Below are 12948 nucleotides of genomic sequence, written 5' to 3'. Positions count from 1 at the left end.
CACCAAAGTGATGCACTTTATTGTGAGACTCATCACTCACCCACTCTATCTACAGGGTATGTATAGACGCACGGATTTGGTATAAGATTTGAGTCTCAATAAAAATAAAAAGGTCAAATTTTGTAACGTGAAACAATATGTTGCAGTAAGACAATGATAGCCACCTGAGTCTAGAAGGCCCAAACAGAATGACCACTACAGACCACCATCTTACTCAAAGAACAATACAATTGTTTCCCAAGAATGCACATAAGGAATTAGGTTGCACAGTGTGCGCTTTACTAACAAGTCATGAGTTATGCCAAGGTAAAATCCTACTGTACACAGAGCTATCATCTGGCCTGCAATGGTGTTCGAAAAATGAGGACAACTAGATTCTTTCAGTGAAATTCTTCAGGAAATCTGAATATAGCACTTTGTACAACAGAACAACTAGCATAAGTTCTGAACAAATCAACAGCGATCTTCTGCAAGATACACTTTTGTATGCGCTTGGAGATATTACATCACTATAGGTAACCCAGTGTTAAGTTCTGGGATAAAATAGGATTCTGAGTTTACAGGCATGTTATGAAAATCCCCTTCATGAACTTCTAGCAGTTACACAGAAAAACGATGGCCAATCCACCGGCCTTCGGTACTGAAGCTGATGATCGGCATAGCCCTGAAGAACATTGTTGAAAAGTAGACTAAGTAAGTCTCATCAGTTCTAACAATCCTTTTTGTGTGGTATTATCGGCAGATTCTCTCAGACTTCAAAACTATGCCCATGCCTTTCCAAAGTTTGCACCAATTTGTGCAATGCAATGAGACCAGGGTGCAAAAACCAGAAGAAACACTTCAGAATCGGGCATATTATTCAGTCTGTGATCTCCCTTGCCGCGCTCATCTCCTGGCTTTGGTGATGGATCTGTGGGATGCGAATCCCTGAAATGCGTGGCAGACTCAAAACAACAATGACCACAGTTTCTTGCGTGGTGCTGCTATCGGCTGTAAAGCTTCTATCTCCTGAGATTTATGACATCATGAGACATGTTCTGTATCTGGAGTGGTCATCCAGGCCAAGCTTTATGGACTTAAGCCAAGTCTGAGTCTTCAGCACTGCTCCATTAGATTAATCCCTAAAATCAGCGCAGGGCACATGAAACAAGCTTCCCACCTGTCCTTCATTACTGGCTTCACCTCTTATCTTTGTTCTGCCATCAGAGGCTACAGTGAGCACAACATCCGCTTACTGTGAAATCAATACTGGTGCCTGCAGCAGCCACTAAATATTTTCTTTCAAGATTAGCTTGGGATCCTTGTTTCTTTACTTGCCAGAAGCTACTGGACGAGGCTCTGAGAAGTTACACAACCTTTTTATTGATAGCCGTTGGGCCACCAGCTCTGATAGTGCTCATTTGTACTCATGTGGTGCTTGCTTTTCACAAACAGAAAAATAAATTTGCATCAAAGGGCTCTGGTTTTTCCAGACCACAGACAAAACTCAATTTTGTGCAAGTTAAAAAAATATATTTGTAATAATAGTCACCAGGTTGTAAATTGACACAATGACATCAGGCAGCAAAGACTTAGGCTTTAGCTAGGAGTATCCTTTGGGGGTCTCATATTCATCCAACTCTTCTTCCTTCTCTGTAACTGGTGGATTATTACAAATAGCTCCCATCATCGGTCGCAGCTGTCCTTCAAACGCTAGGCCTTCAACTGTCCATCTGAAAGGTAACGGGATGTGGTGTGTCCTGTAAGGGTGGTCGCACGCAAGTCAGACCCCCTCCCTCCAGTTGGCGGTGGTTCTGGTCTCAATACGAGCTCAGATCTGAACACGGAGTCTAGTTAATGCTGGAGGGAATCTCACACAATTAATGCACAATGCTCCTGTGGAAGTCTAAGGGATGCACACAAAGGCGGTTTTACAGTTTATTTTTCTAGAAGCTTTGCATTTATTCCCTGACTTCGTTTAATACACAGGTGCAACATGAGAGCTCTTGAGATGTCCTTGTACTGCGATAGCAGTCCAGGGCGCAGATCTTAACAGAGGTGCCTTGGAGGAATGCTTGGAGTCCCAGTCCTATGGGGACAGCAATGCATGTTGCAGGTAAGGATAGATGTGTGTATGGAATTTGCAAATGTTTGGATACATAGTGGAAGGGATAACGGAGGGCACTGTGATAGCTCTGTGGATGTCGGAAGGAAACAGGTGCATATGGCAGGTTAGTACAGATATGCCTCATGAGAGCACTGTGAATGTGAGAGTAAGGGGATATCAATGCAATGTGCAAATTCTTTGAGAGATTTAGCGTAAGAACTATGCAAATGTCTCAATACGGCACAAACTAAATAAGTGGGGTATTGTGAGAGAAAAATTTGCATCTCAACCACACACCTATTTTCTCCCCTTCTGGTCTCATTCTCTCTGCACTTTTGTTTACCTCAGTCCACATATCTCCTACGTTTCCTCCATTCCCATCTTCCACTTCATCTCTTTTCCCCCCGTTCCCTTACCCTCCACTGCATCACTCTCATCCAGGGCCTGCCTTTCACACCATCTCGCTTACTTTCGCCTACTTTTATTTTATCTACTGCTCTATCCTACGAGAAGGTGTATTTTTGAACCCCCCTCCCTCTAACTCCGAAGCTACATTTGCTATTTGTAGGGGCAATGTGAGACCCCTGCTGGCGACAACCCAGGCATCCTCGGCGCAAGTGTTTAACAATCACATATAGACCTACGCTTAGGGAAGGAGGCGCACCCAGCTTGCCAAGCAGGAATTTACCCAGTGAGTAAGATGAAATAAAAACAACAACATCCGGTATAAAAGGTATACACAATACTCCTAATCAAAATGCTAAATATGATCAATTTTATTGAGTAAAAATATATGCCATGTAACAAAAACCACACAGTGTGCAGTCTAGTGCGCTTTCAAATCCATGTATCGCCTTGATCCATTAATTCCCGTTTCTGTAACTTGGGTGTAACCGGAACGCATGTGCAGAATACCATTCTATAAACAGGACCTATAAGAAGCTCCTGGCGCAATCAAAAGAATTTTATTTGTAAAGCAGTTTACTGTTATTTGCAGCACGTTTTGCACTATATAAAAAACAAAAAAGCAAAATAAAATTTAAAAAACTTTAAGAATCCAAGACCTGGACACTTTAAAGGTAACACCAAAAGCCCAGTTTAGATTCAAGCATCAAGACTAATTACTAGATCATTATCCTCTTACCAGAGCTCACCAATCTTGTCAAAATGTACCTGGCAAGCGGACTCCGATTACTTGCAGACAAAGAACATCCTTGATTTCTTGCAGACGGGCTTTCATCCAGGTATGGGGAAAAGTAACCACACTAGCTACCGTTCTGGATGAGTCGAACCTTGTTATCCGTCAACCATGCAAACCGTATTATCTTAGATCAGGGGTCTCCAACCTTTTCTGCAACAAGACCTACTCATGTTAAATGAAAATCCTCCCGAGCTACTATTATTAGAGAAGTAACAGTAACCACATCAGACAAGGTTGCTTGGTGGCCACCCCATGCAGGAGTGCCAGCAGTGATCAGTGCATCAGGCATGGTTGCCAGCAGTAATGTAAAAAATGCTTGGTCAGTATGGATGCCTCTACAGGGGCAATGCATACCAACCATATCGGCAATGGCCGTAGCACCTTAATATTAGCAACAGTCTCCTCAACACAGTTTGATTTTTTTCCCCCACTAAAATATCAGCTTTAAATATATTTTAGAAATTCAACCATTCTTCTCCAAACATCAGCTTATAAATTCTGAAAATATACACACTTTTGTCTTGAATACATGACTTTCAATTTTGGTATACACATTAATTCAAACAAGTAAAAGCTTTTAATTTGGTTCTCTGGGCTGCCCACAGGAGAGCTATTTTCAGGTATCTGGATAGCACCAGTAGCTCACGAGCTACTCATTGGAGAAACCTGTCGTAGATCTATCCACTGGCGCTCATACGGTGGACCATTCCATTTCGACACAGTGGTGGTGGTAGGCTTGCATGAAGCGGTGCCATCTGGTGATGCTAATTGTCACACCCGCCTTCCTGCTCAAAGCAAATGCCAGTCTTTGCTTGAGTTCCTAGTGACTCATCCTTGTACCCCATAGTATACAACATCTCTATGCAGCCGCTGTCAATTATTAAAAGATTTTTTATGCAAATGACATGCGGAGCATCCTGTGCTTTGACTTGACCTCCATCTCATACTGGTCCTCAACATACTCCCCAGATCCTAGGCCAGAGCGACCAGTTATTTGTTGAAGCTGAATGCAAACAGGACTGAGGTGTTGAACTTGTGCGCGTGCAGCTTGCGGAATCATGTGGTTCGGCCTAGCCAAATATGGCCTCCAGCATCCCGGATCACCAATGCAAAAAATGGAATCTTTCATTCTGATAGACAGCATTCAATTGGAGAGGGATCTGCTAGCACCCGCTGTAACAGCAGCAGCTTGCTCCAAAACAGACTATGAGAATATCCGCTAAAAGGGAACCCTGCTGTACTGATCCAAAGGTAGCAAAAGAGATCAGAACTTCGCTGTTGGGTTAGTTTTTAATGTTAGCAAAGATCATGTCTCTGTTTCCCGACGCACACTCCTGTGGCTAAACGGATTCAAAACAAGATCCCTTATTTAGTCCTTCAGCCCTCTTTATGGTCTGGCTTGACAGCACAGCTGTCGCCGGACAATTATGTGAGCATCATTAGTAAGGAGCGTTGGCTATGCCCACATGTTTGGAGCCAGGAGTACAAGTTTTGATTAGAAAGAAGTTGTTTGCTTCCACGCAAAACAACCATTGGCATAGCCAATAGGTCTCGCTTTTGGGACCTTATAAGTATTTAGTTATGCAGCACAATATCCTTGGTGCAACAACATCAACTGTTGCATGGCTAAACACTTATAAGGTCCCAAAGGCAAGACCTATTGACTATGCCAATGCTTGTCCTCCCAAGTCTTCATGTTCCCCAGGCCTTGAGACAGCCTGTTCCGGAGGCTATTGCTAAGCCCTGCACCCATGTTCCCCTGTCCTCTTTTCAAGCCTGTCACCGAGAGTCATTGTTTCTGCCATCCACTTTCTTCAAAGCTTCCTAATCACTTTGATAGAAGAGTAACTTCCCTTGAATCTCTCCGTCATGTTAAATGAGTGGTAATGTTTTCTTGCATCAACTTCTGAGGTCTGATATATTTTTTAACTTTACTCTATTTGTAGAGTGCACTAATACCGTGTTGATCGGCCCTCAAGAACAAGTGCTAACGCAGAGACACGGAGAAAGGAGAACAAATACAGAACTAATTTGTAGAAGATGAAAGGTTTGCAACTGTTTCCTGAGACTGATCAGTTTGAAGTTGGATCTCTGGACATGAGCAAGGGAGGTGCCGGTCATAAGCCCTAGAAGAGATCTGCGACGATGAGGAACAATAACATTATTGGAATTGGCTGAACTTAACTATCTGCAGGGTTTTGGGAGACGGAACGGGAGCCCTCAGAAAACAGCGTGGTGCCTACAAAAATGCACAACTAGTACTGTCTGAAGCTGCACTGGCGAAATATGACTCACACCACGTGACTGGCTGCTGGCAGAACAGAGTTGACATGTTACAGGGGACCGTACAGTGGACTAGAGTGTGGCACTTAGGCATCGATAAAAAACAAATAATTATTTTATATAAATATATCAATGTTCAACGTCAGCAGAGCTACGATAGTAGGTAATTATCTCAAGCAGCAGGACAGGCATTGACCATAAGCAACATGCTTACTCAGACCTTGAATCCCTGCTGTTTCCTGTCCATCCTCAATGTGCGGCCTTTCTGAAAACCTCAGGGCTGGAAATTCTGACTTCCGCATTTAGAAGGTCAAGCTGTCAAGTGACGTATTTGAGAATGCCACAAAGTGCAGCGGAAGCTAGTTTTAGAAGTCATTTCAGCCAGCATAAAATGAAAAGAATTAGCAAGGCCAAGGGAACAGGACAGTTTATGGACAAAAAGCTAAATCAAAAGACGGGTTAGGCTGGGGAGGAGTCTGAGATTTCAGGACAAATCCTCTTAAAAGGATGCCTGAGAATAACTGCAGAGTCAATAACATCTCAGCATGGACCCTGGAAGTCCTATTATGCTAGGTCAGAACCTGTCACGTCAAGGCAGAACGCATAGCAGACAGAAGGGCTGGGATAGAGTCAGTCAAATATCAAGCTGAGTCCCCTGAAATGACAGCAGGGACCATCTAAATGTTACACATTTCGGGATAGTGATTGAAAAAGGTGAGCACAGACAAGCCAATCTAGGGGAGAAGAGAGGCCGGCAGGCTGGAGCAGAATCTCTGGTTTATTGCTCATTAAAAACAGACCGCTTACAACAAGGGTGTGAATTATTACGGGGGGGGGTGGGGAGGGGGGGGGGGGGTTGGTGCATGAGAACCCAGCACGTCTAGAGTCAGCAGAAAGCAGGACCACAGCGCCACCCGGTGTGAACTGAAATAGCCCATGAGACTCATTAGTGCACCCCAGTAGATGTGGCCTCGGTTACAGTCACTTCGTTTCACAGGCCAGAAATGGTCGGAAGCTTAGTCTGTAGGTGAAATTAAGCAGAGAGCGTGCTGGAAGAGATGAATGGGGGACGGGGAACAATTGCACATGGCGCCCGCTTATTGAACCATGATATGTGGCGTCTGTGCAGTGGGGGGTGGAAACGGAGCATATTTAAAAGTTCTAGCGCAACGTCCATAATGCGGGCGCTGCACGGAGTTAGTACAACATCACGGGAGAGAGCGGCAAAGAGTTTGGCAAGCTGCGCATACCCACGCAGCCACCATTGTTGCTGCTTAAAGAAAAGTAAATAAATAGGAAGAAAAAAAAGCGGACTTCAAAAAGGAGATGAAGAGGGCGGAGCAAGTGGGCGCGCTGTGGCAAAAGTGAAAGCAGGGCTCATCAATATTTCCTAAGGTTTTCAATAATGTTTACTTTGTGCGCGTGATCAATGTCCGATTTGAAATAAGCCTTGAAGTAAACAGTAGAGTCTGCCATGAAGCTGACAAGGAGGGAGGGGGTAGTGCGAGCAGAGAGCAAGGGGGTGGAGGAGCATGATTCACGCGCTGTAAGGCTTAATGAGCCATGACAGAAAGCCAGATGGCGGCTAGCACGCGCGCGTAACTGCAAGCTTGAGGCCAGCAAAAGCATGTGTTAGGACTTTTAAAAGCCCACTTACTAAATGTCTCGCAGAGCAGCCCATGCGCTGGCTCAGGCGAGACCTAAAAAGCTCTGGCCACTGCGCAAATGTGACCATTTTATTTATTCAGCGCCTAAGCCTCAACTTTAAGGGGCACACAAATTATACTGGAATGCTATTAAGAGTGTTCGATTACTAGACAATTCATGTTGTTTTTCTCTGGCAGCAGCACAGTTGAGAGGGGGCAGTCATTAACCTACATGAAATTTTAGGCTTGGCTTGTCAGTACAGCTGCCACCTGACCTTTAAACCCACATTAATTTTATTCCACAATTATTTATTTCCACACAAATACAAATCTATTCCCAAGCTATTTACCTGTAAAAGAGCACATTTTCATACAACATTTCTTTGAATCCAGACCTATTGGCATTGCCAGTGTTTGTAGAGGGATTAGGCCCAAATGCATGATTCCGATATGTCCCCTGCTTCTCCATCTCCTTACTCCTTTTCACTCTTCAAGGTTTCAAAATCATTCACCTTGGCGGCTGGGCTCTCTCAGTTTACAGTCTCCAGCAGCAGAAAAACCCATCTTTGGCACTTGGGCTGACTGCCAACCACAGAGGTTTCCGAAAGCCTCCGACACCATACGTAATTTGTTAACTGTTTTGTTGTCCAAGTTCATGTAGCTCACTCACTTTTTTATCCTAAGTCTAGAGCCAAGATGGCTTTAGACACGTTTTGATTGCAAGCACATTATTCACTCAGTAAAAATGCCCCCCGAACCTCACTTCTTCCTCATGCATCCTACTCAAATCTATGTTTTGTGAGGAACTAAAACACTCCATAGGGTACATTACAAGGACTTAGAAAACCACCTCTGCGTTGCATGAACTTATAACAGTACTCAGCTTGGTTCGTCTATACGATAAGGTAGTCCTCGGTGACTTGCAATATCTTTATAACGAATACAAGGGTACATTTTAGGATATACTGCTACCACTGAGCTGTTACCATTAAAAGTGTGGTCCTGAATTACTGAGGCCACACTGGATCCAGGCACACCCTGGAAGGACCAACATACAGCCCCTGGTGCAGGGAGGCGAGCAGCGGAATATCAGGTTGGTATTTTACAGTGTCATGAACATATCTGAAATCAGATGTAGGCTTCTAAATATAGTAAAGCGCTAAGCAGACACCCATCTCCATCGTGTACTTTGTGCTTGCGGGAAAAGATCTGTCGATGCTTTGCATAGTAAATGTCAGGCTGCGGGTCATGTGCTGATGATAGCTGGAGCCCGCTCTTCCATTGTCTGTGCTGATGCTGATAGCTGGAGCCCGCTCTTCCATTGTCTGTGTTGATGCTGATAGCTGGAGCCCGCTCTTCCATTGCCTGTGCTGATGATAGCTGGAGCCCGCTCTTCCATTGTCTGTGCTGATGATGATAGCTGGAGCCTGCTCTTCCATTGTCTGTGCTGATGATGATAGCTGGAGCCCGCTCTTCCATTGTCTGTGCTGATAATGATAGCTGGAGCCCGCTCTTACATTGTCTGTGCTGATGATGATAGCTGGAGCCTGCTCTTCCATTGTCTGTGCTGATGATGATAGCTGGAGCCCGCTCTTCCATTGTCTGTGCTGATAATGATAGCTGGAGCCCGCTCTTACATTGTCTGTGCTGATGATGATAGCTGGAGCCTGTTCTTCCATTGTCCGTGCTGACGATGATAGCTGGACCCTGCTTTTCCATGGTCTGTGCTGATGACGATAGCTGGAGCCCACTCTTCCATTGTCTGTGCTGATGCTGATAGCTGGAGCCCGCTCTTCCATTGTCTGTGCTGATGATGATAGCTGGAGCCTGTTCTTCCATTGTCTGCGCTGATGATGATAGCTGGAGCCCTTTCTTCCATTGTCTGTGCTGATGATGATAGCTGGAGCCTGTTCTTCCATCGTCTGTGCTGATGATGATAGCTGGAGCCCGCTCTTCCATGGTCTGTGCTGATGATGATAGCTGGAGCCCGCTCTTCCATTGTCTGTGCTGATGATGATAGCTCGAGCCCGCTCTTCCATTGTCTGTGCTGATGATGATAGCTGGAGCCTGCTCTTCCATTGTCTGTACTGATGACAGCTGGAGCCCGCTCTTCCATTGTCTGTGCTGATGACGATAGCTGGAGCCCGCTCTTCCATGGTCTGTGCTGATGATGATAGCTCGAGCCCGCTCTTCCATTGTCTGTGCTGATGATGATAGCTGGAGCCTGCTCTTCCATTGTCTGTGCTGATGATGATAGCTGGAGCCTGCTCTTCCATGGTCTGTGCTGATGATGATAGCTCGAGCCCGCTCTTCCATTGTCTGTGCTGATGATGATAGCTGGAGCCCGCTCTTACATTGTCTGTGCTGATGATGATAGCTGGAGCCTGCTCTTCCATTGTCTGTACTGATGACAGCTGGAGCCCGCTCTTCCATTGTCTGTGCTGATGACGATAGCTGGAGCCTGCTCTTCCATTGTCTGTGCTGATGATGATAGCTGGAGCCTGCTCTTCCATTGTCTGTGCTGATGATGATAGCTGGAGCCTGCTCTTCTATTGTATGTGCTGATGATAGCTGGAGCCTGCTCTTCCATGGTCTGTGCTGATGATGATAGCTGGAGCCCGCTCTTCCATGGTCTGTGCTGATGATGATAGCTCGAGCCCGCTCTTCCATTGTCTGTGCTGATGATGATAGCTGGAGCCTGCTCTTCCATTGTCTGTGCTGATGATGATAGCTGGAGCCCGCTCTTCCATTGTCTGTGCTGATGACAGCTGGAGCCCGCTCTTCCATTGTCTGTGCTGATGATGATAGCTGGAGCCCGTTTTTCCATTGTCTGTGCTGATGACAGCTGGAGCCTGTTTTTCCATTGTCTGTGCTGATGATGATAGCTGGAGCCCGCTCTTCCATTGTCTGTGCTGATGATGATAGCTGGAGCCCGCTCTTCCATGGTCTGTGCTGATGATGATAGCTGGAGCCCGCTCTTCCATTGTCTGTGCTGATGATGATAGCTGGAGCCCGCTCTTCCATTGTCTGTGCTGATGATGATAGCTGGAGCCCGCTCTTACATTGTCTGTGCTGATGATGATAGCTGGAGCCTGCTCTTCCATTGTCTGTACTGATGACAGCTGGAGCCCGCTCTTCCATTGTCTGTGCTGATGACGATAGCTGGAGCCCGCTCTTCCATGGTCTGTGCTGATGATGATAGCTCGAGCCCGCTCTTCCATTGTCTGTGCTGATGATGATAGCTGGAGCCTGCTCTTCCATTGTCTGTGCTGATGATGATAGCTGGAGCCCGCTCTTCCATTGTCTGTGCTGATGACAGCTGGAGCCCGCTCTTCCATTGTCTGTGCTGATGATGATAGCTGGAGCCCGTTTTTCCATTGTCTGTGCTGATGACAGCTGGAGCCTGTTTTTCCATTGTCTGTGCTGATGATGATAGCTGGAGCCCGCTCTTCCATTGTCTGTGCTGATGATGATAGCTGGAGCCCGCTCTTCCATGGTCTGTGCTGATGATGATAGCTGGAGCCTGCTCTTCCATTGTCTGTGCTGATGAGGACAGCTGGAGCCCGCTCTTCCATGGTCTGTGCTGATGACGATAGCTGGAGCCTGCTCTTCCATTGTCTGTGCTGATGATGATAGCTGGAGCGTGCTCTTCCATTGTCTGTACTGATGACAGCTGGAGCCCGCTCTTCCATTGTCTGTGCTGATGATGATAGCTGGAGCCCGCTCTTCCATTGTCTGTGCTGATGATGACACCTGGAGCCTGCTCTTCCATTGTCTGTGCTGATGACAGCTGGAGCCTGTTTTTCCATTGTCTGTGCTGATGATAGCTGGAGCCTGTTTTTCCATGGTCTGTGCTGATGATGATAGCTGGAGCCTGTTTTTCCATTGTCTGTGCTGATGAGGATAGCTGGAGCCCGCTCTTCCATGGTCTGTGCTGATTATGATAGTTGGAGCCCGTTCTTCCATGGTCTGTGCTGATTATGATAGTTGGAGCCCGTTCTTCCATTGTCTGTGCTGATGATGATAGCTGGAGCCCGCTCTTCCATTGTCTGTGCTGATGACAGCTGGAGCCCGCTCTTCCATTGTCTGTGCTGATGATGATAGCTGGAGCCCGTTTTTCCATTGTCTGTGCTGATGACAGCTGGAGCCTGTTTTTCCATTGTCTGTGCTGATGAGGATAGCTGGAGCCCGTTCTTCCATTGTCTGTGCTGATGATGATAGCTGGAGCCCGCTCTTCCATTGTCTGTGCTGATGATGATAGCTGGAGCCCGCTCTTCCATGGTCTGTGCTGATGATGATAGCTGGAGCCTGCTCTTCCATTGTCTGTGCTGATGAGGACAGCTGGAGCCCGCTCTTCCATTGTCTGTGCTGATGATGATAGCTGGAGCCTGCTCTTCCATTGTCTGTGCTGATGATGACAGCTGGAGCCCGCTCTTCCATTGTCTGTGCTGATGATGATAGCTGGAGCCTGCTCTTCCATTGTCTGTGCTGATGATGATAGCTGGAGCCCGCTCTTCCATTGTCTGTGCTGATGACAGCTGGAGCCCGCTCTTCCATTGTCTGTGCTGATGATGATAGCTGGAGCCCGCTCTTCCATGGTCTGTGCTGATGCTGATAGCTGGAGCCCGCTCTTCCATGGTCTGTGCTGATGATGATAGCTGGAGCCTGCTCTTCCATTGTCTGTGCTGATGATGATAGCTGGAGCCTGCTCTTCCATTGTCTGTGCTGATGATGATAGCTGGAGCGTGCTCTTCCATTGTCTGTACTGATGACAGCTGGAGCCCGCTCTTCCATGGTCTGTGCTGATTATGATAGTTGGAGCCCGCTCTTCCATTGTCTGTGCTGATGATGACACCTGGAGCCTGCTCTTCCATTGTCTGTGCTGATGACAGCTGGAGCCTGTTTTTCCATTGTCTGTGCTGATGATAGCTGGAGCCTGTTTTTCCATGGTCTGTGCTGATGATGATAGCTGGAGCCTGTTTTTCCATTGTCTGTGCTGATGAGGATAGCTGGAGCCCGCTCTTCCATGGTCTGTGCTGATTATGATAGTTGGAGCCCGTTCTTCCATTGTCTGTGCTGATGATGATAGCTGGAGCCTGCTCTTCCATTGTCTGTGCTGATGATGATAGCTGGAGCCCGTTCTTCCATTGTCTGTGCTGATGATGATAGCTGGAGCCCGCTCTTCCATTGTCTGTGCTGACGATGATAGCTGGAGCCCACTCTTCCATTGTCTGTGCTGACGATGATAGCTGGAGCCCGCTCTTCCATTGTCTGTGCAGATGAGGATAGCTGGAGCCCGCTCTTCCATTGTCTGTACTGATGACAGCTGGAGCCCGCTCTTCCATTGTCTGTGCTGATGATGATAGCTGGAGCCCGCTCTTCCATGGTCTGTGCTGATGATGATAGCTGGAGCCCGCTCTTCCATTGTCTGTGCTGATGCTGATAGCTGGAGCCTGCTCTTCTATTGTATGTGCTGATGATAGCTGGAGCCTGCTCTTCCATGGTCTGTGCTGATGATGATAGCTGGAGCCCGCTCTTCCATGGTCTGTGCTGATGATGATAGCTCGAGCCCGCTCTTCTATTGTATGTGCTGATGATGATAGCTGGAGCCCGCTCTTCCATTGTCTGTGCTGATGATGATAGCTGGAGCCCGCTCTTCCATTGTCTGTGCTGATGATGACAGCTGGAGCCCGCTCTTCCATTGTCTGTACTGATGACAGCTGGAGCCCGCT

At 46.8% G+C, this 12948-nt stretch overlaps 1 protein-coding gene and 1 long non-coding RNA gene across 3 annotated transcripts in view; one reads left to right on the top strand and one right to left on the bottom strand.

The window, feature by feature from the left end:
* The window catches only part of LOC146863286 (uncharacterized), a 93821-nt gene extending 87442 nt beyond the window's left edge, over positions 1 to 6379 (top strand). Inside the window, exon 3 of one of the 2 annotated variants that reach the window (XR_014978234.1) lies at positions 5234 to 6379. This is a non-coding gene — a long non-coding RNA (uncharacterized LOC146863286). The remainder of the gene's footprint in view (positions 1 to 5233) is intronic. The other variant, XR_014978233.1, reaches the window with a different exon arrangement.
* ADISSP (adipose secreted signaling protein) overlaps positions 1 to 12948 on the bottom strand; it is a 348232-nt gene that overhangs the window by 102324 nt on the left and 232960 nt on the right. The window lies entirely within an intron of this gene.

The sequence above is a fragment of the Triturus cristatus genome, chromosome 2_2, assembly GCF_964204655.1.
Source record: "Triturus cristatus chromosome 2_2, aTriCri1.1, whole genome shotgun sequence".
Classification (NCBI taxonomy): Eukaryota; Metazoa; Chordata; class Amphibia; order Caudata; family Salamandridae; genus Triturus; species Triturus cristatus.
This window is presented reverse-complemented; position numbering and strand designations above follow the sequence as displayed.